Source organism: Rhinoderma darwinii, chromosome 2 (genome assembly GCF_050947455.1).
Source record: "Rhinoderma darwinii isolate aRhiDar2 chromosome 2, aRhiDar2.hap1, whole genome shotgun sequence".
NCBI classification, from domain to species: domain Eukaryota; kingdom Metazoa; phylum Chordata; class Amphibia; order Anura; family Rhinodermatidae; genus Rhinoderma; species Rhinoderma darwinii.
The window spans coordinates 338,953,568-338,980,554 of record NC_134688.1 but is presented as its reverse complement, the minus strand read 5'-3'; the positions used below and the strand labels follow the sequence as shown (position 1 = coordinate 338,980,554).

Sequence of the window (26,987 nt, the reverse complement as noted above, 5' to 3'; positions counted from 1 at the left end):
GGCATGATGTGTGCACGGCGTGACATAGGTAAAACAGCAAAGGTACCTGTGAAAAGTGCAGCCCGGCCAGATTACCAGTCCCAGCGACTGCAGAACATACAACTACCCGAGGTAGAAGTGTATGACAATGTGCTCGTGTGTGTAGACCTGTTCTCAGGGGGTAGCATATATATGAGAAAGAAAGAGTCATAAGCTATATATAAAGTACAAAATACTATTTTATTTGATATAATTGACATAAATGATTTTAATAAAAAACATGGCGAGGTTTCTAAAAAGAAGAGATATGCCTATGGGTCACATTTGGAGAGTATATACGACCATGGGTACATTAGTATAATAGACAATGAATGACACGAGAGCATACAGGCATATATTGCTCAAATGCACCGTTAACAATTTAACCAGCACTGCTGATATTAAAGGGAAAAAGGACAGCGTAAAGTCTATATCAAAAGTAAATGTGCCGTATGAGGAAATCCCTACTACTGGTACAAAGTGCCATTCAATCTAAAAAGTCCAAGGACTTATAGTAATAGCTGCACTCAATGTGCAAAGTATACACCATATGCACGGCTACTACTCCGGTTTGAGACCCCCTGAGGAAGCTGATACAGCGAAACGCGCGTTGGGGTGGCCTTTCACTGTCTGTGGATCACGATCTTACTTTCTTTCAACCATGGGTGAGTGTACGCTTCCTGGCTCTATCCGGTGATTCCGGAGTAGTAGCCGTGCATATGGTGTATACTTTGCACATTGAGTGCAGCTATTACTATAAGTCCTTGGACTTTTTAGATTGAATGGCACTTTGTACCAGTAGTAGGGATTTCCTCATACGGCACATTTACTTTTGATATAGACTTTACGCTGTCCTTTTTCCCTTTAATATCAGCAGTGCTGGTTAAATTGTTAACGGTGCATTTGAGCAATATATGCCTGTATGCTCTCGTGTCATTCATTGTCTATTATACTAATGTACCCATGGTCGTATATACTCTCCAAATGTGACCCACAGGCATATCTCTTCTTTTTAGAAACCTCGCCATGTTTTTTATTAAAATCATTTATGTCAATTATATCAAATAAAATAGTATTTTGTACTTTATATATAGCTTATGACTCTTTCTTTCTCATATATATGCTATGCTATCAGTGAGTTTGCTATTTCATGACACTGTGGGGGTACTGTACACCAATGTGGTTTGTACCCAACCAGCTACCTGTCCCTGTGAGACATTTGTTTATAACTGTTCTCAGGGGGGCCTGAAGCCCGGCCTGTATTTTCCCCACTGCAGACGTTGTGTGTAAGTGACAGGGGAACAATGTTATCCCAAGTATTGACCTGATGTTTGTACAATAAGATATCAGCAGTTCTCCAGATGTTATTCCAAAGTTAGTTTGTTTAATAATTGTATTTAAGAAGTGTTGTGGGAATATTAAATACCGAAGTTAAGTTTCATGTAAAGTTCTGGACCAGCCTTAGCATTGGACTATTAGAGTCATGCGTCAGATAAAAGGTACAGAAGTGGAATATTCCCATTTGAAATTTTTTTTAGTTATTTGTTTTTTGTCGTTGTTATTGTGAAAGGAAAATTCTGTGCAGTGTTTGTGTGTGTGTATATATATATATATATATATATATATATATATGTATATATATATATATATATGTATATATATATATATATATATATATATATATATATATATAAAGAAGAAAAATGAGTTTGCATGTATCATTTCTAGTTATTGCTCAATGTGAACGTTTGATGTAAAGATGTTATTTGTTAATGTTTTTCTTCAAATTAATTATTTGATTAAGATCAATTAATGTTTATACAATGAAAAAGTTTGTTCTCCACAGGAAGAGTCCAACTAGGTGCGGAAGGCGTGAGAAACAGATTCTAACAGAACGTGGACGGATAAGGGAAGGTGAACCGGTAACACCCAAGGCACTCTTGATGGCACTTGCATTGATGGTGTATGACCTCACATATGCCCCAAGACTGCAAGGATCGATTTGGTAAGATCTAATTGGTATGTCCCAGGCTTTACAGCTGTTGCTGCTAAATTCTGTTAGAGCTGTTTGATTTACCTACAGAACAGTCCTGGCAGACCGGTGCCAACCTTATCATACCCGCCTCCCACGAAGAGAACAGACCTTGAGAGGCCTTCCCATGCAATACAAATTAGAGTAAGAAAAATTGGTTTGCGACATTTGTCAGATAAACATGTGGAATCTGTGTATATTTTGGTGAGCTTGAAATGTTCCAGGCAATCAGCTCAGATCAAGGTACAAATCCTGCTGGAAAGCGTGACACCAAGTGCAAATGAAATGTACCCAATACTTACACATCTTCTAGGTGCCATGTCCATTGGAACAGAGAAGTTTTTCTTATATAAAAGGTGTTTGTTTGATTTAGTTTAAGGGCCTGACATTGTTATTGTATGTACTTAGAACAACTTTTATAGTACGTAGATGTTATCACCAGATTAGTATTTATTTTAACAATTGACAAGGGTTGGGGGTCCCCAGCAATTGCCAGTAAACATGAACTAAAAGATTTTTAATACGATGAACTCCATCACTGAGGTGCGGCAGGCGCAGCCGGAGCCAGTACAACGCGTTTGTCATGAACTGACGGCAGTGTCACAATTCCAAGCAGCCGCCCAGACAAGTAACTTACCGGAGGAAGAAGACAGCTGAGCGGAGGGTTTGTGGTGGTCACAATAACACTCCACTAATCCGCCTACGTGGGATCTCACACCAGGCTCACAGCATGAGGTGTTGTGTACAGCCCGGTGACGTAAACTAAAAGAGACAGGGTCTGAAAGATGAGAAGGACCAAACCAAGTCCTGATGACATCAGCAAAGTTCAAAGTAAGGACCAAAGACCTGAGTGAATCCATCAGCAGTATCAAGTGTTTTAATCAGAAGACAGGAGAAGAAGAGGACGATGATGTACAGGACTTGTCAATACACTGGTGGGACCCCATACCCTAACCGGACATTGGTGATGGCATCATATTAGTTGTGGCCCTATTGATATATTGCTTGAGTTTCATAATCATAATATATCATTTCTGTAATTCAATATGAGAAAAAGGGGGGTTTGTGAAGGATGATTTATTTGCTTATATTCTCTGTATGAAATTACATTGTGAATTATCAAGCAGGATGCCGAATTACTAAGATATGTATTATGTGAAAGTGATGATAATGCTTAAATTATTTAGTTTCGTGCAGCAGCCATCTTGTCTGGAGTTCCCATCTTGGTTTTATTGTAGTGAATAGAAAAGTCATTGTTCCTTTAATACAAGTAATGTTGATTTCGTATGTTTTATCTTTGACCTTGGTTCCCATGCGAAGTTGGTAGAGAATGGACAGGGAGGGAGATGGGAGGGTGGCAAGTATGCGTGAGGGAAGGTCTCCCCCATCTCCACGAGAATATTCTGTCCAAAAGAGATAAGACACCTGCAAAACCTAATGTGTAAAGAATTATAATGATGTATCTGGGATGTATTTTATTGTATGCTTTTTACTGAATAACAAATATTGTTACATTGTCTCTGATTGGTTTACCTCAAGCCTACACCCATTCTGAATTTCAGTTTAACAGTTTGAGTCTGATAATAAATCCTTCAGAGGAGTATTTTTGAACATATCAGCGTGTCTGTGTGTTTTCTTCTCCTCTCTCGATATATATCGGTGAAATATCCTAATTAGGATACTGACTAATGGGGTCTGGCTTTGAGAGTCTGTTTGGACTCGTATAAATTTCAGTCTAATATATTTTGAGCGATGGATTTCCACGACAGTTATAAATTGAGTCCGCCACCACCCAGTTACCAACATATCTTTCTAGTTCAACTGGGGTTCCCAAGCAGAGAAGTTCCTATTATTTAACTATATTGGGGAAAAAAACTCTATACTATATTCCTTTTTTTTACATCAATATATACATATGCACCTTCTTAATAAACCTTATATAATAGTCCCTGGAAAACTGTTAGGGTCAATGAACATGGCACGCATATGTTGGTTAAAAAGAATGCTGGAACCGCATCCGAAGGTGTAAAACTTTTTTACCAGTATGAGCCGGTTCAGGAATTTAGTAAGAGCAAAAACACATTTTAGAGTTTATTGTTCTTAGCTATGATTTGTCATAGTTTGGCATGTTTAAGATGAGTTCATTGTATGATTATATAAAATTATATAAATCTATTGAGTGTTATGACACACAGGGAGAAGCAAAGGAAAAGTTGTAATGGAGGAAATCTAGCCTAATAAATTTCTTGTTATGTTATGGGAAATCTCTGACACAATGGAGAAATGTATTAACCTCTTAAAAAAGACCAGTCACCTCTCCTGACGTGTCTTTTTTTTTTTAGTAAATCCTTGTATTCCCCATGACACAACAATTCTGGTGCATCTTTTCTTAGAACTCTGCTTTGTGCCGCTTCTCTGTTATTCCTTCTAGAAATGTAGGAATGAATTGACAACTGGATGTTAACATTCTCCTTTTCAAAGGGCTGTGTCCCTACACATTCCAACACAATTCCAACTGGTAACACCTAGTTGTCAATTTATTTATACATTTCTATGAGAAATAACTGAGGAATGCATACCTTATAGTTCTAAGAAAAGATGCTCCAGAACTGTTATTGCATGGGTAATACAAGTATTTACCAAAACAGGCTTGTAAGGAGAGGTGACAGGTCCACTTTACAGCTATTTTGGGCCTTGAGGACGCAGCTTCTTTTTTAATTTTTTCATCACTGCATTCCGAGGGCCCAAACCTTTTCATTTTATTTTTACATTTAAAAAGGAGTTTAATTTTTTAATGGCAGGAATGTGAAGTACATATAATGTATTTAAAAAGTTTTATAATTTTTTTTAGGGGGGGAATGAAAAAAAAAACAGCAATTCTGCCACTGTCTTTTGGGTTTTGTTTTCGTACTTTCACCATGCAGTAAAAATGACATGTTAACTATATTTTGTGCGTTGTTACGATTACAACTATATCAAATTTATGTATTTTTTTATGTTTTACTACTTTTGCACAATAAAAACACTTTTAAAAAAAAATATATTTTTGTGTCTCAATATTCTGAGAGCGATAATTTTTTTAATTTTTTTTTATGGACCTGTGCTTCTTTTTGCGGGACTGCTGAGCAATAAACTTGCTCATGTTGTTTTTAACCTAATAGTGACCACCACTAACAGGCTTTATTTAGATGCAGTTGCCTTTTTACGGCGCTGCATCGGAATAATAAAACGGCGCCAGGAGCAGTTAAATCTCCCTGCTCTCAGCTACCTCTGGTAGCTGAGGGAAGGGAGCAGACCTGCTCAAACGGGCGAGATCGAAATAAGACGGCGCGTAGAAGTATGAATCTAAAAGACATGCTGGTTAAAAGCCACTACGTGCCAAGAGAACCTAATGTATTTGCATCGAGAAACCCTAGACAAGGCTGTTACCCATGCGGCGACTGTGTAGCGTGCACAAATATGGTCCGTACATCCATCTTTTCCTCTATGACTGACAATAGAGAGTTTAAGATCCGTCACTATATATCTTGTAGCACAACGAATGTCATATATTATGCTACATGTGGCTGCTCAAAGGTATACATTGGTCTGACATCCAGACAACTACGGATCAGAATTAGAGAACATGTGCATGACATAGTCGCTGCTAGGGAAATTGAAGATCTCACACTGCTCAAAACAATCCCCAAACACTTTAAAACCTACCACGCAGGTGATCCAAAATCATTTAAAGCATGGGGTATAGACAGGGTGATATGTGGTATTAGAGGTGGGGACGTCAAGAAATTGTTAGCTCAGAGGGAGTGCAAGTGGATTATCACCCTTGGAACAATGGCCCCTGTTGGTCTGAATGAGACACTTAGCTTTGCGTCTTTTCTTTAATTCTCCTACCATTCTTTTAAATTTTGTGTTTTTATACTGTATGTCTATTAATTTATAATTTTCTCCTTCTAGTCTTCTACTTTTGCTGTGTCTGATCATATACATTTACACTGACCTGAGATCGATACTTTTGAAGCATCTGTCAAGAGGTTTGCGGGACTCCAATTTTCGCCATATGGATCTGTTTGAAGTCGTGCTAAGCGTCTCTATACGTTGTGGGACAATTTATTATACTTTACAATTTTTTATTTTATTATTCTTTATTCACTGTTATTATAACGATCACATTATGTATGTTTTATCCATATGCCGTAGGATTGATATCCTATGGTATTTTTTGGAGTAAACATATATTGTTACTGATTTGTCTGTTATAATGTACCCCCCTCTTTGTGGTGGGGGCTTCTTTCACTGTCGATGATTCTCAGCATTGCATGCTGATAACGTAATATTAATATGTCACTTCACTATGGATTATTTGTGCACTTTCAGCATATTCATTTATTTATATGAAATGATAAATGTTCATTTACTTGATTATATACTCTATTTATTTATCACTGCATATATGGTGCCACCCGTCACTAATCTTTTATCTCCTTTGGTGTTTCTGATATATTACATCGTTGTCTTTAGTTTTGCCCCACTATAAATGTATACAACAGATTACTATCTACGATTCCGTAGTATTAAAATCCGTTTCAGTTTGGAACTTACCCTGGGTGTTTCACTCTATGACTGTGTATACCGGCCCTGCCTGTCAGACGCGTCACCGCTGGCTTTGGCTCTGTTTGCCGTTTGCGCTCCTCTGCGCGTGCGTGGTTTCCAGAGCCGCGCGTGCGCAGTGGGGACTCGGCTCTCAGGTGCGTGAGTCTCGCGGTGCCTTAGCCTGACAGGCACGGCCGGGGAGATCCCATTGGTCAAACTTTAACAGCTGATCGGATCATCCAGTATATTTAAAGTGGAAGGCTTTAGTTGAAGTTAGTATACCCCTTTTGAAAAAGCCATCTATGCGAAACGCGCGTCGGGGTCTCTCCGTACTCGGGAAGATACTGAATTGCAGGAACCACATGGGTCAGTAACACTTTATGCTGTGCTTTACATTTTTTACTTGCTCCTTTCCTGTGGCGATAAAACTCTGTGAAGATCTGTCTGCTCTGTGGGGATTCTCTGTGAGCACCTTTTGCACTGATTGAAATCCACTCACAATGTTTACCTTAAATAGCTCTGTGACTCTGGCTGTATGTACGATGTAATTTACTTAAATGTACATACCTTGGCTCTTATGCCTAGTGCTACATCTGTCAGATAAGCTTTTTCTTCCTGTAACTGCCAACATAAGGAGTGGTTCCTTTAGGTTCATCTTCACCACTTGGGAGGTGTACAGTCTTCAGATTTGTAGTCTTTTTTAACTCTATGTATTTTGTATTGTCCAAATAAAATTTATTTTTCTATGCCATTGGCAAACTTTATTACAATAGTGCATGACTCCTTCTGTTCCTAGTGTTTTTCGAGATCGAAATAAGTATTGATCTCGCCCGTTTAAACCCTTGGATGCGGCACTCAATAGCAAGCGCCGCATCTGAGTTGTTTTGGAGGGAGGGAGGGAGGGACCTCCCTCTCTCACCCTACCAGCACCCTGCGATAAGATCGCAGGGTGCCGGTGTCTTCTATGGCTGCTGGGGTCATAATAAAGGCCCGAAAGTCTGCCTCTGGCTAATGCCTGCTAGGCCATGCCAGAGGTAAGGCCCAGCAGATGCCTGTCCATTTTGAATGGACAGGCAAGTAATACACTGCAATACAGAAGTATTGCAGTGTATTATAAAAGCGATCGGATGATCGCATAGTGAAGTACCCTAGTGGGACTAATAAAAAAATTAAAACAAGGAGAAAAAAAATTTAAAACTCACTTTTTCTCCTTACAAAATGCTTTATTATTATTTAAAAAAAAAAGTTAAAAAGTGACACATATTTGGTATCGCCGCGTCGTTAACGACCCCAACTATAAAGTACGCAGATATTGTTGAACACAATTCTGAAGCAGGAAACCATCAGCTCCCTGCTTCAGAATTAGTTCAGAGTAGAGGAACTGAGGTAGCTCTTCTGCTCGCCGAGGACTCCCCGGGCACAGTGCTACCTTAAGCACTGTGCTCGGGGAAGCCCTTGACATCACTGTCCATATATGTTCAGTAATGTCAGTGGCTACTCCTTGAGTGGAATCCTCGTTGCCGTTGATCTGGCTGGGGATTCCGCTCCTAGTGTAAACCCCTAAGGTCACTGTCCATATATGGAGCAGAATCCACAGCCAGTGTGGGCAACGGGGATTCCGTTCAAGGAGAAGCCACTGACGTCACTGTATATATGAACAGTGAAATCAGGGCTTCCCTCTTGGAGCGGATTCCTCGGCCTATGCGCTGGCTGGAGATTCCGCACCTAGAGGGAGTCCCAATGGCACTATCAACAGGGGGGTGACGCTATCTTCAAGGGGGTGTGGCATTATCTACATGGATACTGTGGCTCTATATAGGGGCACTATCTACAGGGGACACTGTGGTGCTATCTACATGGGCACTATCTAGATGGGCACTGTCACTATCTACAAGGGCACTGGCACTAGGGAATGCTAAGGGTGCATTATACTGTATAAGGAAAGCTAGAGGGGCATTATACTATATGGGGCAGCTATTGGGGCATTATGATGTATGGGTGCAGCTATTGGGGCATTATGCTCTATGGGGTAGCTATGGGGCATTAAGCTGTATGTGGCAGCTTTGGGAGCATTATACTGTATGGGGGAATTATACTGTATGGGTAGCTATGGGGCATTATGCTGCATGGGGCAGCTATGGGGCATTATACTGTATGGGGGAATTTGTTTTGCCATTATATTGCATACGGGCATCTGTATGGGCATTATACTGTATGGAGGCATCTGTGTGGGATTTCTACTGTATGGGTGCATCTATGGGTCCGTATTCTGTGTGGTGGCAGCTATGTGGGCATTATACTGCATGGTGGCAGCTATGGGGGCATTAAACTGTATGGTGGCAGCTATGGGGGCATTATACCGTATTGTGGCCGCTATGGGGCATTATAATGTGTTGGGGCATCTATTTGTTATTATACTGTGTGGGAGGCACTATGGGAGCATGATACTGTGTGGGCTGAACCGGGTGTGTATAGTTGGGGATTGGGTGGGATTAGAGGCATGGCTTAAAAGAAAAAATAGTTTTCCCTCTTTGTGATACTTGAGAGTTGGGAAGTATGCACTATGGCAGAGCAGGGAGATATCTCCCTGCTCTGCCATTTACTAGGTTAAAGCCTACAGGCCACGTTCTGCCTGCAACCTATCAGGTGCAGGGACTGGATCCCTGTGTAAGCCGGCATGATGACGTCACTGGATCACGCCGGTGTACGCAAGGATCCAATCGTCATTGAGGATACTTTGGAGAAGCTCCGTTCGTCACGGGAACCGGGCCTAGGTGAATATATAATTTTTTGTTTTATTTTTTTGGGGGGCGCTAACTTCAATGGGGAGGTGGGGGTGCTATCTACAGGGTGCTGTAAGGCACTATCTACAGGGGGGTTGTATGACACTCTCTACAGGGGGGCTGTATGGCAGAATTTACAGAGGGGGCTATATGGCACTATGTTAAGTGGGCACTATCTACAAGGGGGGCTGTGTGTGGCACCCAGGAGAGGGGGGCCTAGTGAAATGTTTGCTATGGGGCCCAGTCTTTCCTAGTTATGCCCCTGGGGCCCGTGCCGCTGAGCCGCCAATAAGTATGGGCTCTCTCATGCCTGTAGGCGTCGCTAGAACCGGAGGGGGCCCCGGTGCTAGCAACAACCAAATACATGCACTAGCGCTGAATGGCCGGGCATGCCCGACCATTAAGCGCCTTACAATGACGCTGATTGGCTTCCATGCTTGAAAGGCCCTGATTGATGGGGCAAGTCATTCTGCCCCACCAATCAGCGTCATTGGATGATGCTCGTTCAGCTCCTGCAGACCTGCTCAGAAGAGAGCAGATCTGCATCATCAGCGAACAGGAACGGGATCATGTGAGTATGTAAAGTTTTTTGTTTTTTTTCTCATAAAACTGTGAGTGGCATTATCTATAACAGGGGCTCTATCTACAGGGGGGTCGTCTATATGTGGGCTACTATATACAGGGGGGTCTATATGTGGGGATGTGGGGCACTAGCTACAGGGGCGGTCTGTATGTGGGGATGTGGGGCACAATCTACACGGGGGGTCTGTATGTGGGGATGTGGGCCACTATATACAGGAGGGTCTATATGTGGGTCACTATATATAGGGGGAGCTATATGTGAGACTATACAGGGGTGTGCTATATGTAGAACACTATCTATAGGGGAGCTATTTTTAGGGTACTTTCTATAGGGATGGGCTATATGTGGGACACTATATATAGGGGGAGCTATATGTGAGACACTATCTACAGAGGTGGGCTATACATGGAGCACTATCTATATGTAGGGCAGCAAGGTGGCTCAGTGTTTAGCACTATTGCCTTGCAGCTCTGGAGTCCATATGTGGGCACTATCTTCAGGGGCTTCTATGTAGGTCACTATCTACAGAGGCTCCATGGGGGTCACTATCTACAGGGGGCACGGTGTGTGTGTGTGTGTGTGTGTGTGTGTGTGTGTGTGTGTGTGTGTGTGTGTGTGCGTGCGTGCGTGCCTGTGGGTGTGTGTGTTTGTGTGTGTGTGACAGTGTATGGTACTACTATATTCAGGTACACAATGTATGCCGCTATTATAGTTAGAGTTGCAGTGTATGGTGCTTTATTATATTTAGAGGTGTTGAGAATTGTAACTTTGTTTATAGGTGCAGAAATGTTTTAAAAGTGAGAAGCTGAAGACATCTGAGCGGAAAACTGCAGGAATGGGTCATGGCCGATGGAAATCCATCATAGATTTCTGGACCGGAGGGAGAAGAAAAGAACTAGAATCTGAGATGTCACCGGTGAGTCACTTAACGCTTTAATGACCAGGCCATTTTGCACGTTAATGACCAAGGACCAAGGATTATTTTTTGTTTTTTCACGGTAGCATTCCAAGAGTCGTAACTTTTTTTTTATTCCGTCGACATAGCCGTATTAGGGCTTGTTTTTTGCGGGACGAGTTGTGTTTTGTAATTGTACCATTTTTAGATGCTTATAATATATTGATTAACTTTTATTAACTTTATTTTAGGAGAGAATTGAAAATAAGCAGCTATTCCAGCATTAATTTTCACGTTATAAATTTACGCCATTTACTATGCAGCGTAAATAACATGTTAACTTTATTCTATGGGTCGGCACGATTACGGGGATACCAAATATGTAAACGTTTTATATGTTTTCCTATGTTTGCACAATAAAAAGACTTGTAGAAAAAAATTACTTGTTTTTGCATCGCCGCATTCCAAGAGCCGTAATTTTTTTATTTTTCCGTCAATGTGGCCGTATGTGGGCTTGATTTTTGCGGGCCAATGTGTAGTTTTCATTAGTACTATTTTGGGGTACATAGGACTTATAGATTAACTTTTATTTCATTTTTTATGGGGGGAATGGGAGAAAACAGAGCGGCACTATTGACAGCGGCATTTAATGGGTTAAACTGCCAGAATCGGAGCGTGCTTTGATTCCGGCAGTTTCAGCAGGAGCCAGGCTGTGTATAACAGCCATGCTCCTGCCGCTGATCGCGTCAGCACCCGCGCGATCACAGGACGGTTATATCCGTCATCCTGTGCTATCTAGCAGCTGCAAAGGACGGATATATCCGTCCTTCGGCGTTAAGGGGTTAATGTAAATGTTTATTCTGCCTCTAATCAGTATTGTAGTCACTGTGTGATCTGCAGCGAGATGATGGGTGGTATGATTTTTTTTTGTGAAACCGCATCTCCCAGCATATCCTCACCATTGTTTGGGCCATGCTGGGAGCTGTAGTTTTACGCCGTACAAACCTATACGGCAGGGGTTGCACTAAATTGAGCTATATTTGTTCTGGTGTTGTATATATGTACTGATCTTGGTTCTGATGCTGTATGTAAGTACTGAGCTTGGTTCTGGTGCTGTATACTGTATATATGTATGAGATTGATTTTGGTGCTGTATATATATGTAATGAGTTTGGTTCTGGTGCTGTATATATGTATTGCGCTTGGTTCTGGGGATGTATTTATGTAGTGAGCTTGGTTGTAGCGCTGTATTTATGTATTGAGGTTGCTTCTGGTGCTGTATTTATGTACTGAGGTTGCTTCTGGTGCTGTATATATCTATGGGCTTGGTTCTAGTGCTATATATATGTACTGAGCTTTATTCTGGTGCTGTATATATGTCAGAGCTTGGTTCTAGAACTGTATTTATGTACTGAGCTTGGTTGTGGTACTGTATGTATGTCAGAGCTTGGTTCTGGATCTGTAGTTATATAAGCTATATATATATAATAACAAAATTGAGGGGCAGATGGAATTGTTCTCAATTCATTGTATATTTAATGGGAATCTGTCAGGTAGTTGTAATTCCTTGAACCGCCACCATGCGGTAAAGCATGACCTGACAATATTTCCAAACATTCCCTTGTGTGATTTTTTTAGATGCAGCAAAATCCTTAAAATCCACTTTTAAAACGACGCACACTGTATTCTAATTACTCATTAGAGGGTAATGCAGTGGTGCCACTACCCTGAAGAGTGACATAGTCCAGCCTCCATACCCACCTTTCTAGGTTTGAGTGACATCTCCCTGGCTGATACAACTTTCTTGGATGCGCCATTGCCTTGTGGCACTATACACAAGGGGGGGGGGGCTGTGTGGCACTATACAAAAGGGGGGCTGTGTGGCACTATACACAAAGGGGGCTATGTGGCACCATACTCAAGGGGGAGCTGTGTGGCACTATACACAAGGGGGAGCAGTGTGGCACTATACACAAGGGGGAGCTGTGTGGCACTATACACAAGGGGGCCTGTGTGGCACTATACACAAAGGGGGCTGTGTGGCACCATACTCAAGGGGGAGCTGTGTGGCACTATACACAAGGGGGAGCAGTGTGGCACTATACACAGGGGGAGCTGTGTGGCACTATACACAAGGGGGAGCTGTGTGGCACTATACACATGGGGCAAGTGTATGGCACCATTTACAAGGGGGAGGGCTGTGGCTCTATCTACAGGGGGCTGAGTGTGGCACAATCTACAGGGGTCTGTGTGTGACACTTTCTACTAAGGGGGGGACAGATACAATTGAATTCTATGGCGGAGCAGGGAGCTATCAGCTGAGCTCCCTGCTCTGTGATTCACTAGGGGCAGGGAGGCATGTGCCCCTAGGCCGAATCTCTAGTACTTTAGGGCTGCCGGGAAATAAGAGTAGCGCAGGCCATGGTTGGAGAGAATCCCTGCAATTCTCCTGCACAGAACGTGTGACCTCCGCCCGGGTGGCTGCATTATATGACATCACTTCTGATGTATAATGCAGCTGTCCCAGGTCACACTCTGTGCAGGAGAATCACAGGTCTTCTTTCTCACCAGGCTGCAATAAAATATGTGGCCCTGCAGTTTGCTGCACTGCACAGCCCCATATAGTTTCCAAGCAGGCAGGGTGGACGGAAAGAAGAAAGGGCTGGAGAGGAGCAGTGACACACAGCTCTCCTCCTCTCCTGTCTGCAACTTCTACCAGGCAGCTGATGAAGATTCCTCCAGGACAGGACTGGAGGGAACTGTAATGTTATGTGTGGGGGAGTGGATTCTTTAGAAATCGTTTTTGTAGGGGAGGGGGACGTAACTGTAAATATTATGCAGAGGCGTAGCTAGGTTCTCCAGCACCCGGGGCAAAGATTCAGTTTGGTGCCACCCCAACCTCTTTCCCGACATCTCCTTCCCCTCGCCATGTTTGTGTTCTCTACCAATCAATGACGTGTCATTTCTTTTCCACATTTTTTTTAATGTAACGCGAGCATAAAAACATTTGTACATTTTAAAAGAAATATACACAACACCAGAATCAAGCTCTTTACGTACATACAGCACCAGAACAAAGCTCAGTACATATATACAGCACCAGAACAAACTCAGTACATAAATACAGCACCAGAACTAAGCTCAGTATATGCATACAGCACCAGAACCAAGCTCAGTACATATATACAGCACCAGAACAAAACTCAGTACATAAATACAACACCAGAACCAAATTCAGTACATATATACAGCACCAGAACAAAGCTCAGTACATAAATACAACACCAGAACAAAGCTCAGTACATAAATACAGCCCCAGAACCAAGCTCAGTACATATATATAGTACCACAACCAAGCTCAGTACATATATACAGTACCATAACCAAGCTCAGTACATATATACAGTACCACAACCAAGCTCAGTACATAAATACAGCCCCAGAACCAAGCTCAGCACATATATATATAGTACCAGAACCAAGCTCAGTACATATATACAACACCAGCAGAAATTTAGTGCAAGCCCTGATGTATAGGTTTGTACTAAATTGTTTCCAGCTCCCAGCATGGCCTGACCAATGGTAATGATATGCTGGGAGATGCTGTTTCAACCAAAAAAAAAATCATATCATAATCATACCACCCATAATTTCGCTGCACATCATACAGTTACTACAGTACTGATTAGAGGTAGAATAAACATTTACATTAAGTGACTTTCCGGTGACGTCTCAGATTCTAGTTCTTTTTCTCCATCCGGTCCAGACCTCTATGAGGACTTCTCCCAGTCAAAGCCCATTTCTGCAGTTTGCCCCTCAGATGTCTTCAGCTTCTGACTTTTCCAACATTTCTACACCTATAAACAAAGATAAAGTTCTCATTATACCACACACTACACCCCTAAATATAATAGCGTACTATACACCGTGTCACACACACACTGTGCCCCCTGTAGATAGTGCCTGCCATAGACACCCTGTAGATAGTGCCCCCGATAGAGCCCCTTGTAGATAGTGCTCCCATATAGCCCAACCCTGTATATAGTGTCCCACATATAGCTCTCCCTATAGTGCTCCAGATAGCCCACCCCTGTATATAGCCCCCTGAAGATATAGCCCACCCCTGTATATAGTGCTCCACAGATAGCCCACCTCTGTATATAGTGCTCTACAGATAGCCCACCCCTGTATATAGCCCCCCTGTAGATATAGTCCACCCCTGTATATAGCGCTCCACATATGGCCCACCCCAGTATATAGCCCCCCTGTAGATAGAGACCCCTGTAGATAAAGCCCCCTCGTAGATAAAGCCCCCCTGTAGATAAAGCCGCCCCTGTAGATAAAGCCCACCCCCCATAGATGCCACACACTTTTTTATTACGATAAAAAAACAAACTATACAAACTCACCTTAACCCGTTCCCACGCCGTCCGGCTGCAATGGAGACCTGCTCTCTTCTGCGCAGGTCTCCTGGGGTTGAATGAAGTGTCTATGAAAGGCGCTGATTGGCAGGGCAGAATGACTTTCCCTGTCAATCAGCACCTTTCAACGATGCAAGCGGCGCAAAGTATCTCGCCGCTTCACTAGTATAAAGGCACTGAATGGCCGAGCAAGGAATGTACTCGGCCATTCATTGCTTCCAATTGTACCTATGACCTATAGACGCAGGTACAATTATAGTGCAGGAGGGGGAGGCGCTGGCGCCCCTCTCTAAGTTGCGCCCGGGGCACGTGCCTCGCCTGTCCCCCCCCCCTAACTACGCCCCTGCATTATGTGGGGGGGACATGATTCTGTGTAAAACTTTTTTGTGAGGGCGGGTGACTTGGCTGTGAATGCTATGTGAGGGGAGATAACACGGGGCGGTTACGCAGCGCTGAGTAAGAGCATTCAGTGTATGTGCCGCAGGGAATTACGGGCAAAAAAACGCACCAAACTGTGGTGCAGATTTACACCCAGAATGTCCGCTGCAGCACTGACGTTTCATCCCAGGAGACCACTGCAGCCTGTGATTGTGAAGCATCATGCCAGGAGGCCAGGCCTCTGACGTCATCCAGGCCGGCCTCTTGGGATGACGTTTCATGCCACGAGTCCGCTGCAGCCTGTGGCAGCAGTCAAATAGGATGAAATATCTCTGACGTGGAGAAGAAACAGACTCCTTGGTAAGTATTAGATTTTTTTTTTTTCACTGAGTTGCATTTTTTGCTGCAGAATTGCTGCGAACAAGCCGCAAAAAACCGCAACTACTAAAAAGCAGCGTTTACGCAAATACAATTGCTATGTTGCAGGATAAAACTCTGCACCGCATGTAATTTTTTGAGCATTTTTTCTTAGTATTTACACAGCGTGTGGATGAGATTTTTTTTTTTATCTCATCCACATTGCTGCTTCTGTATTTTTTGCGGATTTTCCGCAACAGATTCCGTTGCGGAAAATCCGCAGTATTTACGAACGTGTGAACTGACCCTAAATGTTATGTGTGGGGAGAGGGGATTCTGTTTTAAGGCTATGTACACCTGTTTTATATTTATGGGAGGAGTGCAAGAACAAAAAATGGAGGCAGTCACTAACCCCAAATATATGGATCACATAAACACAAAAGTTTGAACAGCACATTCCAAAAAAATTATATAAAATGTGTATGCAGGTGCAAGAACACTTGTGACTGCAAATATACAGCAGAAAATGAATGGCGACAGCACACTGCGAACACCAATGCAACCTTAACCACTAAATATAAATAAATATGCATTACTGCCTCCATTTATTGTTCCGGCATTCCTCCCATTCTACCCTGGGTGATTTTAATTAGTTTAATGCTGGTTCCTACCATCCCCAGATATATACAGTGAAGGAAATAAGTATTTGATCCCTTGCTGATTTTGTAAGTTTGCCCACTGTCAAAGACATGAACAGTCTAGAATTTTTAGGCTAGGTTAATTTTACCAGTGAGAGATAGATTATATTAAAAAAAAAAAAAAAGAAAATTACATAGTCAAAATTATATATATATTTATTTGCATTGTGCATAGAGAAATAAGTATTTGATCCCTTTGGCAAACAAGACTTAATACTTGGTGGCAAAACCCTTGTTGGCAAGCACAGCAGTCAGACGTTTTTTGTAGTTGATGATGAGGTTTGCACACATGTTAGATGGAATTTTGGCCCACTCCTCTTTGCAGATCATCTGTAAATCACTAAGATTTCGAGGCTGTCGCTTGGCAACTCGGATCTTCAGCTCCCTCCATAAGTTTTCGATGGGATTAAGGTCTGGAGACTGGCTAGGCCACTCCATAACCTTAATGTGCTTCTTTTTGAGCCACTCCTTTGTTGCCTTGGCTGTATGCTTCGGGTCATTGTCGTGCTGGAAGACCCAGCCACGAGACATTTTTAATGTCCTGGTGGAGTGAAGGAGGTTGTCACTCAGGATTTGACGGTACATGGCTCCATCCATTCTCCCATTGATGCAGTGAAGTAGTCCTGTGCCCTTAGCAGAGTAACACCCCCAAAACATAATGTTTCCACCTCCACGCTTGACAGTGGGGACGGTGTTCTTTGGGTCATAGGCAGCATTTCTCTTCCTCCAAACACGGCGAGTTGAGTTAATGCCAAAGAGCTAAATTTTAGTCTCATCTGACCACAGCACCTTCTCCCAATCACTCTCAGAATCATCCAGATGTTCATTTGCAAACTTCAGACGGGCCTGTACATGTGCCTTCTTGAGCAGGGGGACCTTGCGGGCACTGCAGGATTTTAATCCATTATAGCGTAATGTGTTACCAATGGTTTTCTTGGTGACTGTGGTCCCAGCTGCCTTGAGATCATTAACAAGTTCCCCCCGTGTAGTTTTCGGCTGAGATCTCACCTTCCTCAGGATCAAGGATACCCCACGAGGTGAGATTTTGCATGGAGCCTCAGATCGATGTCGATTGACAGACATTTTGTATGTCTTGCATTTTCTTACTGTTGCACCAACAGTTGTCTCCTTCTCACCCAGCGTCTTACTTATGGTTTTGTAGCCCATTCCAGCCTTGTGTAGGTCTATGATCTTGTCCCTGACATCCTTAGAAAGCTCTTTGGTCTTGCCCATGTTGTAGAGGTTAGAGTCAGACTGATTAATTGAGTCTGTGGACATGAGTCTTTTATACAGGTGACCATGTAAGACAGCTGTCTTTAATGCAGGCACCAAGTTGATTTGGAGCGTGTAACTGGTCTGGAGGAGGCTGAACTCTTAATGGTTGGTAGGGGATCAAATACTTATTTCTCTGTGCACAATGCAAATAAATATATATAATTTTGACTATGTGATTTTCTGTTATTTTTTTTATATAATCTATCTCTCACTGGTAAAATTAACCTAGCCTAAAAATTCTAGACTGTTCATGACTTTGACAGTGGGCAAACTTACAAAATCAGCAAGGGATCAAATACTTATTTCCTTCACTGTATGTAGGCTTAGTCCCAGTTCTGGGTGTATGTGCAGAGTAGGTCCCCACCTTACAGAGGACGCCTTGTCGTGGCAGGTGGGCAAACACTTTTTGATCAAAATGTGAACTAAGAACCTCCCTATTATAAGTAGATTTAGCAGTAATTCATATCTATTTATATTTAGTGGTTTAGGTTGCATTGGTGTTCGCAGTGTGCTGTCGCCATTCTTTTTCTGCTGTATATTTGCAGTCACAGGTGTTCTTGCACCTGCATACACATTTTATATTATTTTGTTGGAATGGGCTGTTCAAACTTTTGTGTTGTTTATGTGATCTATATATATATATACACTACCATTCAAAAGTTTAGGGTCACTTAGAAATGTCCTTCTTTTTGAAAGAAAAACAGTTTTTTTCAATGAAGATAACATTAAATTAATCAGAAATTGTTAATGTGCTAAATGACTATTCTAGCTGCAAACGTCTGGTTTTTAATGCAATACCTACATAGGTGTATAGAGGCCCATTTCCAGCAACCATCACTCCAGTGTTCTAATGGTACATTGTGTTTGCTAACTGTGTTAGAAGTCTAATGGGTGATTAGAAAAGACTTGAAAACCCTTGTGCAATTATGTTAGCACCGCTGTAAACAGTTTTGCTGTTTAGAGGAGCTATAAAACTGACCTTCCTTTGAGCTAGTTGAGAATCTGGAGCATTACATTTGTGGGTTCGATTAAACTCTCCAAATGGCTAGAAAAAGAGAACTTTCATGTGAAACTCGACAGTCTATTCTTGCTCTTAGAAATGAAGGCTGTTCCATGCGAGAAATTGCCAAGAAACTGAAGATTTCCTACAACGGTGTGTACTACTCTCTTCAGAGGACAGCACAAACCTGCTCTAACCAGAGTAGAAAGAGAAGTGGGAGGCCCCGCTGCACAACTGAGCAACAAGACAAGTACATTAGAGTCTCTAGTTTGAGAAATAGATACCTCACAGGTCCTCAACTGGCAGCTTCATTAAATAGTACTGTAATGACAGGGTAGGGAGACAGACAGGTGAGCCCTAATCTACCCGCCACTCAGTCCCTGCCTACTTGCAACGACCCGTCTTAAGCGACGGGGTACAACTGGGCGACGGTCCCTACACTCAGTAAGTGCAAGACAGACAAAACAGACAGGGGTACACAGAAGCTAGGGAAACGGGGCAGCTGCCCACGAAGACACCGTGAGCAACAAGAGTGGTGAACGAGCCGAGTCAAACCAGGAGAGAGCGAGGTACAAAACGTTGAGCAGGAGAGTGGTCAGAAAGCCAAGGTCAATAACAAGCAGAGGATCAGTAGTACAAGCAGCAGCAGCAAGCCAGGAAACAAGCATAGAAGAATCACAGGCAAAGGAGGAATAGGAAAGGCAGGTATAAATAGACAGAGGGCGGGAGCTAGCTTCGTCTGGCCAGGCTGTGATAGGCTCTCCCACTCCTAAGCCTGCCATCCTGAGTGGTAGAAGATGGACTCAGTCTCACAGACATAGGGGCAGGTGCACACTGATTGCCCACGGGCGTCGACACAGAACCTGTGTCTGGCAAATTCTTTACAAGTACCCACAAAACGCCAGTGCCAACGTCTACAGTGAAGAGGCGACTCCGGGATGCTGGCCTTAAGGGCAGAGTGGCAAAGAAAAAGCCATATCTGAGACTGGCTAATAAAAGGAAAAGATTAATGTGGGCAAAAGCACACAGACATTGGACAGAGGAAAATTGGAAAAAAGTGTTATGGACAGACGAATCGAAGTTTGAGGTGTTTGGATCACACAGAAGAACATTTGTGAGACGCAGAACAACTGAAAAGATGCTGGAAGAGTGCCTGACGCCATCTGTCAAGCATGGTGGAGGTAATGTGATGGTCTGGGGTTGCTTTGGTGCTGGTAAAATGGGAGATTTGTACAAGGTAAAAGGGATTTTGAATAAGGAAGGCTATCACTCCATTTTGCAGCGCCATGCCATACCCTGTGGACAGCGCTTGATTGGAGCCAATTTCATCCTACAATGGAGTGGCCAGCGCAGTCACCAGATCTCAACCCCATAGAGCTGTTGTGGGAGCAGCTTTTGAACGGTAGTGTATATATATATATTTATATAAGTGTGATTGGTGCAACTGTACTTTCAGTTCTTGAGATACAGCTGCTTTGTTTTCAGGATTACCTGTGTAATCAGAGCAACGATCAGCCGTTGAATGAGCAAGCACTCGTTCATTGGATAATCGACTGGTCGATAGTCGGCAGCATATCTTGGTGTGTAAAAACAGAAAGATGTGCCGCCGACATGATGGAAATGTATAGGGATGAATATCCAATGGCTACGTTCTGATCAGCTCCCCTGAATCAGGGCACCATGTGCCATTCACCTTTGGATGGGTACTCAGTGTACATGTCTAGCAATAGGTGAGTGTACAGCGTTACATACTGAACACACCTGAAGATTTAGGGAATTCTAGGTTTTACAATTCGGGCAATACCATCCACCTTGGTGTTGTGCTGTGGCTAGACAGATAAATTTATCAGGTATGGAAGCATTCAGTGTCACGTAAACAGGTGGCTCTGAATGTTTCCTTACTCCCCGATTCTTTGGGTGGGGGATGGTCTGAACCACATGCACTTTAATATCCTGTGCTGTTTTCTTAACTGCTCATACTTTTGCAATCAAACTTGTTACAAGTTTAAACATAATATATCTCTAAGTAACTGATTGTAGTCTAGCTAGGGTAAATACTCGTGGTCTCCTGGGTGGCAACTACTTATATGCTTCAAACCCACATATATGAAGTATAGGTTGGGTTGAAGCACATCCCTGGAGTGATTTAACACTGCTGCAATCCAGGAGAACAAGATCATGTCCCGACCGGTGGCATTCATCGATGCCACCTCTTTATTAGTTAGATTACCTTGTATTGCGCCTTCTAGACCCTGCGTCAACCATTTACTAGCTGTCTCGGAGCACTGGGAACTGCCAGTTGCTTTTATCCCCACACAAGGTACAGATTTTGTGTCATTTCCCTCACAATCGGTGAGGTTTAGAGCATCAAACAACGTGTAATTTTTATTAACCGAGCTATGTTTACATATCACACAGTGTCATTGGGGTATCATCTAATCACGGACTGCAGTATTCCTGACCTGAGATCTATTTTCCCCAGCGCTTCCCTTTTTAAATGTCTTACACGGTTAAACAACTGGGGAACGAATGCCCACGCTGCTATTACAAGAGAAAAAAACTCCAGGAGAGTTAGGCTGGGTTCACACGACCTATTTTCAGGCGTAAACTAGGCATATTATGACTCGATTTACGCCTGAAAATACGGCTCCAATACGTCGGCAAACATCTGCCCATTCATATGAATGAGTTTGCCGACATACTGTGCCGACGACCTGTAATTTACGCGTCGTCGTTTGACAGTAGTCAAACGACGACGCGTAAAATGACTGCCTCGTCAAAGAAGTGCAGGACACTTCTTTGGACGTTTTTGGAGCCGTTTTCTCATAGACTCCAATGAAAACAGCTCCAAAAACGGACGTAAAAAACGCTGCGAAAACGCAGCGAAAAACGCAGCGAAAAATGTGAGTTGCTCAAAAAACTTCTGAAAATCAGGGGCTGTTTTCCCTTGAAAACAGCTCCGTATTTTCAGACATTTTTTGTCACTACGTGTGCACATACCCTTAGGATTATGCGCTAGGGAAAAGAGATGGACTGCAAGGCCAAGGCAATAATTTCATCTATCCTCAGATATCGTTTTTGAAGAAAGAGGGGAATGGATACATATACAACAGTCCAGGAATTTAGTCAATACTGATATCACTTGATGTTTGATAAACTCGTTCTTAAACTCCTCTTCTAGGACATCATTTAGACCAGGGGTCTCAAACTCGGCCGGGTAAGTGGGCCGCATATAGAAAAAATGGGAAGTTGACGGGCCGCATTACTTTCAAATTTGATACAATACAAAATTATTGTTAATCAATTAGTTATTTAAACTACTATAATATATTATATTATATTATATAATATATAATATATATAATAATATATTACTAGAATAATAATACTACATTACTATAATAATAGTGCTAGGTTTAAAATTTGAGATATTTCTCCACGTGCTTATTTCAACAATCCAGCTTTCCAGTTTAAGTGTTGCTAAATGCAGTCCGGCGGCTCAGTTAGCACACATGTCAAGATTGGCCAGTCCCTTTTTAGATAGTGCCGCAGTGCCCTCTGTGGATGCTGCCGCAGTGCCCTCTGTGGATGCTGCCACAGTGCCCTCTGTGGATAATGCAACACACCCCTAGATAAGGCCACAGTGCCCTCTGTAGATAAGGCCACAGTGCCCTCTGTAGATAAGGCCACAGTGCCCTCTGTAGATAAGGCCACAGTGCCCTCTGTAGATAAGGCCACAGTGCCCTCTGTAGATAAGGCCACAGTGCCCTCTGTAGATAATGCAGCACACCCCTAGATAATGCCAGTGTCCTCTTCAGATACTGTCACACACCCACTTGTAGATAATGCCACAGTGCCCTCTGTAGAGGCTGCCACAGTGCCCTCTGTAGAGGCTGCCACAGTGCCCTCTGTAGAGGCTGCCAAAGTGCCCTCTGTAGAGGCTGCCAAAGTGCCCTCTGTAGATGCTGCCCCAGTGCCCTCTGTAGAGGCTGCCCCAGTGCCCTCTGTAGAGGCTGCCCCAGGGCCCTCTGTAGAGGCTGCCCCAGTGCCCTCTGTAGAGGCTGCCCCAGTGATGTCAGGGGCTTGCCCAGAGCTGGAGTCCCAGGCAGAGCGCTAGTAGGCTCTTCCTGGGACTCCAGCTGTGCTCCTGACATCACTGGGACTCCTGCTCTGGGGAAGCCCCTGACATCATTGTCGATGTATGGACAGCGATGTCAGAGGCTTCCCCAGAGTCCCGGAGCAGAGCCTATAAAAGCGCTCTGCCCGGGACTCCACTCTGGGGAAAACCCTGACACACTGTCCATATATGGGCAGCGATGTCATGGAATTCCACAGAGTCCCGGAGCAGAGCCGACACCAGCGCTCTGCTCGGGACTCCGGCTCTGGGGAAGCACCAGACATCGCTGTTCATATGTGGACAGCGATGTCAGGGAATTCCACAGAGTCCAGGAGCAGAGCCGACACCAGCGCTCTGTTCCGCTCTGGGCAAGACCCTGACACACTATCCATATATGGGCAGCGATGTCAGGGAATTCCACAGAGTCCCGGAGCAGAGCCTGTACTAGCGCTCTGCCCGGGACTCCGGCTCTGGGGAAGCCCCAGACATCGCTGTTCATATGTGGACAGCGATGTCAGGGAATTCCACAGAGTCCCGGAGCAGAGCCGACACCAGCGCTCTGCTCGGGACTCCGGCTCTGGGGAAGCCCCAGACATCGCTGTTCATATGTGGACAGCGATGTCAGGGAATTCCAGAGTCTCGGAGCAGAGCCGATACTAATGGCTCTGTGTCCCGCGGGCCGCAGATGACAGCCCCAGGGGCCGCATTCGGCCCGCGGGCCGCGTGCTTGAGACCCCTGATTTAGACCATAGGTAAAGTAGAGATGACAGAAAGATGAAGATCAGCTAGAGCTTGAAGAGACCCACAGTTTAACATCGTGATTGAGGACATTTCAGCAGTGACTGGCGTGTATCCAAGTTGTCTTTCCTTCTAATTTAACGGATGTGGAAGTTGTGAGTTGGACTTGGTACAGAGCATCACTGTGCGGCTCTAGTGCTTTACGGTGTCTCTTTAAACATGCCTAGTCCCCTGGCTGTAAACAATGTACTCCTTTCACTTAGGATCTGGAATGGAATCATAAACATTTTTATACATCTGTATGAGCTGTTTTTACAGAGCTCCCACATAACTAGTGAGGTCAGAGTGCAATGGGCAGGCACTCAATCCATGGTTTATGGGTTTCAGCCATGACCTTCTGGATTTTTAACTTTAAAGTGCTATTCAACCCTTCTACCTTCCCATTGCTCTGGGATGATAAGGGTTGTGAGAAGCTGCTCTATGCCCAGGGCCTGCAAGATGTCTTGGAGTACCTCTCCACTAAAGTGAGTTCCTCTGTCACTTTCTGTCTCAGTGACCCCATATCTACATACCACTTCTGAGAGCAATCTTTTAGCTGTTTCTTTTGCTGTGGCCCTCGTTACTGGCCATGCCTTATGCCACCCAGAGAACAGATCTACACAGACATCTTCATACTGTTCATACATGTTCGTACATGTTCATACTGTCCCACCTTTGGTAACTGAGTCAATCTGCAATCGCTGATATGGGTAGTCTGCCTTTACCATATGCCTTTTTACCAGTTTGGCAGCAGCACTGCTGAACCCTGGGGCTACCCACCATTTGGTCACCATTGCGCACATTCCTTCTCTTGACACATGCTTTGGTCTTTGCATTAGTTGGGTTACCATGGGGAAGAGGACTCTTGGGTAGGCACATCCTGTTACCCACCTTTCATATTCCATCCTCCCCTTCACTGGCACCTTTTGTCTGCCACTGTCCTTTTTCTTTTGTGGCTTGACTTTGCAGTCTACATAATATTATCATGTCTATGGGACCAGATGCTATGCTGGTTAAAAATACGTCCTCCTCTTTGAGGGATGTGAGAGACGCAGCTTTAACAGCCTCGTCTGCAAGTCTATTTCCCCTCGCTTCGGGGGAGCTTGCACTTTGAGTATACCTACCTGCTTTGGCAGTGTCAGAGCCTCAAACAGTTCTTTCACTCTCTCAACATTATGGGTTTACCCGTGGATCCAGCAAAATCCCTGTTCCTCCAGATTAGGCCATAATCATGTGCAATACCAAAAGCATATCTAGAGTCACTATATATTTGTGGTTTTACCTTCAGCCAGTCTACACACCTCAGCGAGTACCTTCAACTCCACCTCCTATGCTGACATGGATGATGGGAGTGGCTCTTTCTTTATTACCTCTGTTTCGGTAGTGACAGCATACCCAGTCTTGTAGCATCTTTCATGGTGGTACCTGAAACCATCTACAAAAAAAACCTCAAAAGCTGGAATAGATATTGGATCCTCTGTTACATTTTTTTGTTTTAATGTTTTCATCTCTATTGTCATTAATTCAGGACAATTATGTTGATGACCTGGGTACTGCGGAATCAAATACGCTGGGAAATCAACTTCCCACCAGTTTGAAAATTCATTGTCTTCTATTTCCTGCAACTTATCCCATTCCCTCTCAAGTCTCCCATTGACCATGTAACCTATCCTTCTCTTCCTCCTCTGTTGAACCCTGCTGAAGCAATGTAGCAGGGTTCAACACTGTACATCTCTTTATGGTTAGTTTTATATGGGGTGATGAGACTGGTCTTATACTTAGTGGACATGTGCTTAGTGTGTGTTTGATTAAGAATCTCACTAACAGCATGGGGCACCATGAGAACTAGAGGCTAATCTTAACACTGTCTATTACCTTGTCTTTGAGTAGTGCAGCTGCTGCTACTACGCAGATAAAAGATGGTGGATATGACAGAAACAATAGCATGCTTCAGACAGTTAATGGCTTCAACTTCTTCCTCTGTCAAAGTGAAGGGTTACTGCCCTATTGCATCATATAGGGGTTGTATAAGGGCAGAGGCAGAGGACACCCTTTCTTTACAGTACCCTATGAGACCCTGGAAGGTACAAGTTGTTTGGCATTCTTAGGGCGAGGGGCATTTATAAGGACATACACATTTCTTCAGTACCCCTGCCTCTAAATACTTGTCATACCTGGTTAGGCCTCATGCACACGACCGTAAAAACTCCCGTTATTACGGGTCCTAATTACGACACGTAATAACGGGCTCATAGACTTCTATTGGCGACGGGTGCCTTCCCGTTTTCTCACGGGAAGGTGCCCGTGCCGTTGAAAAAGATAGAACATGTCCTATTTCAGGCCGTAATAACGGCACGGACAGTCCATAGAAGTCTATGGAGCTCTCGTAATGACGGGTGGCTACATGTGTGCACCCGTCATTACGGCAGCATTGCTAAGCGACATCAGTAAATAGTCACTGTCCAGGGAGCTGAAAGAGTTAACTGATCGGCAGTAACTCTTTCAGCACCCTGGACAGTGACTACCGATCAGAATAAACCTGTAAAAAATAAAAATAAAAGACGTTCATACTTACCGAGAACTTCCTGCTTCCTCCAGTCCGGTCTCCCGCCCGTTGCCTTGGTGACGCGTCCCTCTCGACATCCGGCCCGACGTCCTGGATGATGTTTCAGGCCATGTGACCGCTGCAGCCAATCACAGGTCAATCACAGGCTGCAGCGGTCACATGGACTGCCGCGTCATCCAGGGATGTCGGGCTGGATGTGAAGAGAGGGACGCGTCACCAAGACAACGGCCGGGTAAGTATGAATTTCTTTAACTTTTATTACAGAAAGGGTTTTCCCTTCTCTCTATCCTGCACTGATAGAGAGAAGGGGCTGCCGATTAGTGCAGTGCTATTTTGCCAAAAACGTGCCCGGTAAATACGGGTGGAATACGGGTGACACCGGACCCATATTTACCGGCACGGGTTCGTAAATACTGGTGTAAAACGGGTCGAATACGTGTGACGCCGGACCCGTATTTACGCCAGTATTTACGGGTGGGAAAAAATACGGTCGTGTG

At 43.7% G+C, this 26,987-nt stretch overlaps 1 pseudogene; it reads left to right on the top strand.

Annotated features, from left to right (window-relative positions):
* Nucleotides 1–25,581, top strand: part of LOC142741845 (T-lymphocyte surface antigen Ly-9-like) — a 50,574-nt pseudogene extending 24,993 nt beyond the window's left edge.
* Nucleotides 25,582–26,987: the final 1,406 nt, after the last annotated feature.